General features: G+C 42.7%; 1 protein-coding gene across 2 annotated transcripts in view; it reads right to left on the reverse strand.

Moving 5' to 3' along the window:
• Positions 1-5,778, reverse strand: part of GREB1L (GREB1 like retinoic acid receptor coactivator) — a 365,704-nt gene extending 359,926 nt beyond the window's left edge. For both annotated transcript variants that reach the window (XM_066353134.1, XM_066353132.1), the window contains exon 1: positions 5,656-5,778. The gene's annotated coding sequence lies outside the window, so the exon portion shown is untranslated. The remainder of the gene's footprint in view (positions 1-5,655) is intronic.
• Positions 5,779-6,000: the final 222 nt, after the last annotated feature.

Raw genomic sequence — 6,000 nt, forward strand, 5'->3', positions numbered from 1 at the left:
TTTGTTGGGTCTATATGTTTTCTTTAAAATGTATTGTCAACATTTATATTTCCTGCTCCAGTTGAAAAATCAAGTGACCTGGCGATAGTAATCCATACTGCCACCATGCAAACATTAGTGGAGCCTTAGAAATTCTGCCACCTTCAGCCTTTCTTGTCCACCTATTATCCCCTATTGTTTTACAGTGTGCCTGCTTCACTCATGCAGATAACCTGTTTGGCCTCTGCAAGCAACTGAGTTTACAATTCCTGCTCTGAATTAAATGTTGAGAGATTAAAAGACAAACAGCAGCTAATAAGAATAGTTGGCTTTCATTGCATTACTTAGCATTCAAAAGTGATATTATATGCCTGGATTATTTTATAACTAACATTCAACTAGGAGAATACTTTTCTAGTGGTTGCTGATATTTCCTACCCTCTCAAGCAGTGGTTCAGTATCGAAAGGGTTGTTAAAACACAAACCAGTAGGCCCCAACCCCAAAGTTTCTGACTGAAGAGGTTGGGCTGGGCCCCGAGAATGTTCACCTAACCCCATGCTCCACGTGCAGCTCCACAACGAGGTGAGATTTTCTGAAGGAGATGGACGCTGATACTGTGTACAGTGTAATGTGTAATTTTGTACACCCTTTTCCCCAAAATATGTCCACATTTATTATATCACTTTATTTTCACAACGCTCCTATGCAGAAGGTTGATAATTAGAGCAATAATTGATCATCCCATTTTTACAAAGGAAAATTAAGGTATCGGAGTTAAGAATCTTCTCTAAACACAAAAGAAGTTAAATGAGCCAAAACAAACATGTTTCCTCACTCCTAACCTTGCTAATATAGGCAAACACAGCAATCCAGGACACAAGTGAGGCTTGCTTCTCCAAACTGGTACCACAAAAGTAGAACCATGCCCAGGAACAGAGAATATACCATGTAAGAGATGATACACAGCAACAAGCATTTATCAAGTGCTGATTAAATGTTAACCTATGCTAATCGTGCCTCTAGTCTCTACTGTAGGGATAATTCGTCCAACATTGAAAAAGATTAAAAAATAAAACCTGAAACCACAACCTTGAAAAGATAATGAATTCTCTATACATAGGACAAAAGCAAATATGCTGAAGGGGCGGGTGGTAGGGGTAAATACAGAGTTGGGTAGAAGAGAGGAGTCTCTGTGGGAGCTTCACATCTGGACTTGGAGGAGTTGCTATCGCCAGTTAGTCAAGAATGGGAGGGAAGGAAGAGTACACAATAGGGAGCCCTCCTGGGGCTCAGCAGCACAAAGAGCTGCTGTTACCCACGTTGGGTGTGTGTTTGCCAGAAATATCAGCGCTGCTGGAACTCCAGAAGTTACAAGGGCATGCTTTTCTGTAGTCTAAATTGCCTTGACTATTTAAGAACTCAAGTCAGAGGGCATAACTTCATTATCCAATTCTAGCCAAAAGATAACACGATTAGGAATCATGAAATTTTCTGATTTTCCCCCCAAAGTTTTGAGAAGTATTCCTAGTAAAAAATCTACTAGATAATGATCACAATAATGCTAATTAGAAATCAGCCCTTCAAAAGAAAAAAGAGAGGGTTGCATCTCCACTTAAATAGTATTATATATTATGCATTAATTTTACTTTTCTAAGATTAAAAACTAATAAAAATTACTATAGACTGAGAATACAAGAAAACTACAATTAATTTGAAAGAACCTGGTGAAGTTTTCGTTCTGTAACTGACCTGTCCTATATGTCCATCTTCTAATTTAATTCAAAATGACTGAGGTGATGAAACTTCCACCAGTCCAGGTAGAAAACTATAGCAATACCGCTGAAAAAAATTCTTCTCACATCTCACAAGACCAAAGAAATACAAATCAAAGCAAAAAGGGATACAATTTTATACTAATTACACAAGTTATTCATAATATAAATGTTTTAAAATAACAAGCTCACACATAGATTGTTAATTAAGCATAAATTTATAGAATCCTTTTGGAAAGTACTTTGGTTATTACCAGAAACCAGAAAAGTTCCTAATAAAAACAAGAGCTAACATTTACATGTTTTCATATGTTGCGATTTTTTTTATCTTAACAACGTTGTAGAGAATTATTACTACAGCCATTTTATAGATTAGGAAGCTCTGAGAACATAAACTACTGACCCAATATTGCCAATAAGTGATGGAGCTAGGTATTGGACCCTGTACCTTTATTTTAGAGCCCACCAAATTACAACTACACTATACTGCCTCTCTAGTAACAATCCTAAGGAAGTTTTTGAAAATAAAAGAAAGTTACATTCTGAGGATGGTCATTACATATTTTTAAGATACTAGAAAAAAATCTCAAAACAGAGGAAGGATTAAGTAAATTATGGTATAATAAACTAGTTACAAATAATAGGAAGTAAATTAGAGCAAAATGTGTATGAACAATCAGAATGAAAATGTATCTGCATTATGATAAGACATCTGTAAAAATATATGTTTCATATGGCAAGACTGGGAAGAAAATTGGAAAAAATAAAAAGCATTTCATTTTAGAATAATTTCACTACTAGTACTTAATTTTCTTTAGTTTCTATCAGTTTTGTCAATCAAGATTACTCTAAGCACCCTACAAACCTTTCCATCTAGTTCATATTCTAATTATCCCCATAACACTTTCTAAAACTTCACTATAATTTATTTATATTACTGACATTCAAAATAATTATATAATAATCTATCGGAGATTCTAAAGATTTAAAGTATGAAGGTCTCCTCCTTTAAGACTTACTAAGATGAAGATCAATTAGAGTGCTAAAAATCTTGGAGCAAGTATTCAGTAGAAAGCACTGTAAGAACACTTACAGTGTTCTTTTGAAATCCCTTAATTGAGGATCATATATTGTGACTAAAATAAGCTAATTCTTTTTACTGTTTTAACCTTGCAATGACTCCTTAGGTCCCTGCACCCATCCAGGAATCATTAGCCCAGAGGCTGCAGGTGTTTTAGAGATTAGAAAGTTTTCTACTAATAATATGATCTGTTAAGTGAATATGTATAAAGTAACTAAAATAGCTATAAGGGATACTCACAGTCTAAATACTTCTGAGTGTTACTAATTAAGTCACATCAAGGCCCTTTGAGGTAGGTAAATGAACTTTATTACCATTTTACCAAAAAGAAAAGTAAGGTTTTGGTAAGAGTAACTTCCCCAAAAATGGTTACCTTGAGCTGTGAAGAAAATTCACTCTCCTTAGCCATAGAAGGTGATGCATAGAGGCCCATTCAATCTAGGGTTTGGCCTCTCTCAGTCACATAAACAGACATTTTGTAGAAAAGTAAAGTAGCTGTTCTCTAATGATATCAATCCCATAAGAGCAGGAATATAGTTTTAACACCTGTAATTTCTTTAAGAATCTACTATTCAGGGATTTATTTTGTCACTCTACTGTCACATAGCCACAGGTCCAACTAAGTTATTCTTAGCTAGTCTTAGGACACTTACAGAAACTAATATTTTAATTATAGAATTTTAGAGTTAGAAGGACCCTTAGAAGCCCTGTAGTTCAGTTACTTTAACTGAGGGGGGAACAGAACCATTTCTAAGAAAGTGATTTCATTTAGCTAGAGCAAATCTAGGCCTGGAGCTAAGAGATGTGAACAAATGTCTTAAACTTGCCTTTCATATTTCTTCTATACCATTAGAAATTTTATATTATGTTAACAGAAGTATACATATCCTTTTAATGTCCTCAGATATATACCACAGTGGACAGAATAAACAATAGTTCTCATTCTCTACTTCATTAAGAGTTCCAAAATGGAGGAAAATTTCAAAAAACGATGCTAAAAACCGGGTGTAGAGAAAATTGGTGATGGCGGGGTGGGGTGGAATAATATTTTAACAGTTCTGCTTTCTACTGAATACTTGCTCCAAGATTTTTAGCACTCTAATTGATCTTCATCTTAGTAAGTCTGCCTTAGACCAAATAAATGGTTTTAATGTCATGACTGGAGGTCAAATGAATAGCTATCACTATTGATATATAGTTCATTCTTTACCTACATTCAGTTCCTTTCTTCTTTTATTTACATAATGTAATTCTATTTGAATAGAAAGTTTATGGAAGAATACACTAGAAACTGACAACAAACAGTAGTTACCTCTGGGGAGGATGCAGGCATTGGGAGTACAGAGTGGGAGAGAGTGGGCTCACTTGACACAATTAGAAAGCGTTACTCTGTGCATATTACTTTACAATATACATTCATTTAAAATTTCCCTTTAAAACATGCCTACAAGTGTACAATTCTATTACTAAGTATTTTCAACAAAACAATTATATTTCATTTTTTCTGCTTCAAATAAGTTTCCAGTATTGCAATTTGCAAGACCACATAGATATATTCAATAAGAAAAAGAACCAGTCACAAAATTCAAAGCAGGATTCCAAGATTTAAAGTATAACAAAATGTGCAGAGGAGCCATTTAATTCAAAAACCTTTTGCGTTAAATCTTCTTCTCCCCGTGTTTTAGAGAGATTTATGTAGGACTTCCTATCTTAAGGCGCGGAAAGGGGGCTTTAAAGGTGTGGAAAATGTAACTTAAAGTCAGGTTTCTATCTTCTCAACAGGGGACAGATTGCTGTGGTGGGGTGCACAAGGACCTTGTAGCAATCACATCCACAGAGGAAAGGACCAGATTGAGTTTCTCCAGGACCCATCTGCCTCAGCAGCAGTTCCCGCGCAGATGATCGTGTTCTGGACCTTGACTGGGTTCGATATAACTGGGAAAGTACACTAACTGAATCTAGACAGAATTTCTTTCCGCAGAGCTCGGAAGAGGCTGAAGAAATGGATACACTTCAGCGACCGCCTGATCATCACACCCTCGCCCGGCCAGGGCACACACCTCACTTCGCAGTCTACTTGTGTCAGGGTCAGCTGTCAACACAACCCTTTGTGTCTCATCAGAGTAAGAGTGAGTGGTCCTTGGCCACTCACCGAAAAATGGGAATGATGGCCGGAAGGCACACGCGCGCGCGCGCGACGAAGTGACATTTGGTGTGGAGCAAAGAAACCCAGGAACACTAAGCAAACGCCCAGCCACCGCTGGACGATCTCAACTTTCCCCAACTGAGCTCTCTCCGTCCTCTCGGAGCCACCTCTACGCCCGCCTACCTGACGCCCACCAGCCCCGCGAGCCCCTCAGAGGCACTCGGGCTCCCGGACACCGGCCCCAGGCGCGCCCCCCGCCACCTCCGCCTCGGCGAGCGCCGCAGCCTCCTTCGTCCCACGCCCGGGTTTCCTCGCTCCCGCCACAAAGGCAGCGAGGAGACTCGAGGTGACAGGCCTTTGGCCTCTGGGCGCGGACCGCACGGGCTGGATCCGCCCAGGGAGCAGCGCGAGGCGGCGGGGAGAACGGGTCCGGACCGGGGCTGGCGCCCGCGCATACCTCCACCGCACAAACACGCTCGCGCGCTCCTCCCGGCTCCGCCTTCCCAGCCCTCCTGCCCGGCGCAAGTCCGGCGCAGCGCTTCCCGGCGCGGGCTGGGGGTCCGCAGCCCGCCAAAGGGCAGCGCCGACCGGACGGAGGCGTGCGCTCGCCCCCGGCTCGCGCCCCTCACCTCCCGCCTGCCCGCGCCCGCGCCCCGGCGTCCCCGCAGCCGCTCACCTGGCCCTGCAGTGGCGCGAGGGCAGAGGACCAGGAGGTGGCCCTCGCCGCGGCCGGGGCTCGTCTCCCCAGCCCCGGTCCGGGTCCCAGCGCTGCGCCTCCGCTCGCCGAGGCCGCCCTCCGCCGAAGTGCGAGCGCCGCCGGTGGCTGGCGTCTCTGTGGCAGGCGCGCGGGCCGCGCGCTCAGTTCCCCGGGGCGGAGCGAGGCGGCGGCCGCCGCGGCCGGAGGCGGATTCCTCAGGTGCTGCCCCTCCCGCTGCCCCAGAGCCTCCGCCGCGGGGACCCCCGCGCCTCCCACTCCGCCGGGTCCTCGACCTCCTGCGGCCTCCGCCCCCCGCGAGGGGCC

This window comes from Saccopteryx leptura, chromosome 11 (genome assembly GCF_036850995.1).
Source record: "Saccopteryx leptura isolate mSacLep1 chromosome 11, mSacLep1_pri_phased_curated, whole genome shotgun sequence".
NCBI classification, from domain to species: domain Eukaryota; kingdom Metazoa; phylum Chordata; class Mammalia; order Chiroptera; family Emballonuridae; genus Saccopteryx; species Saccopteryx leptura.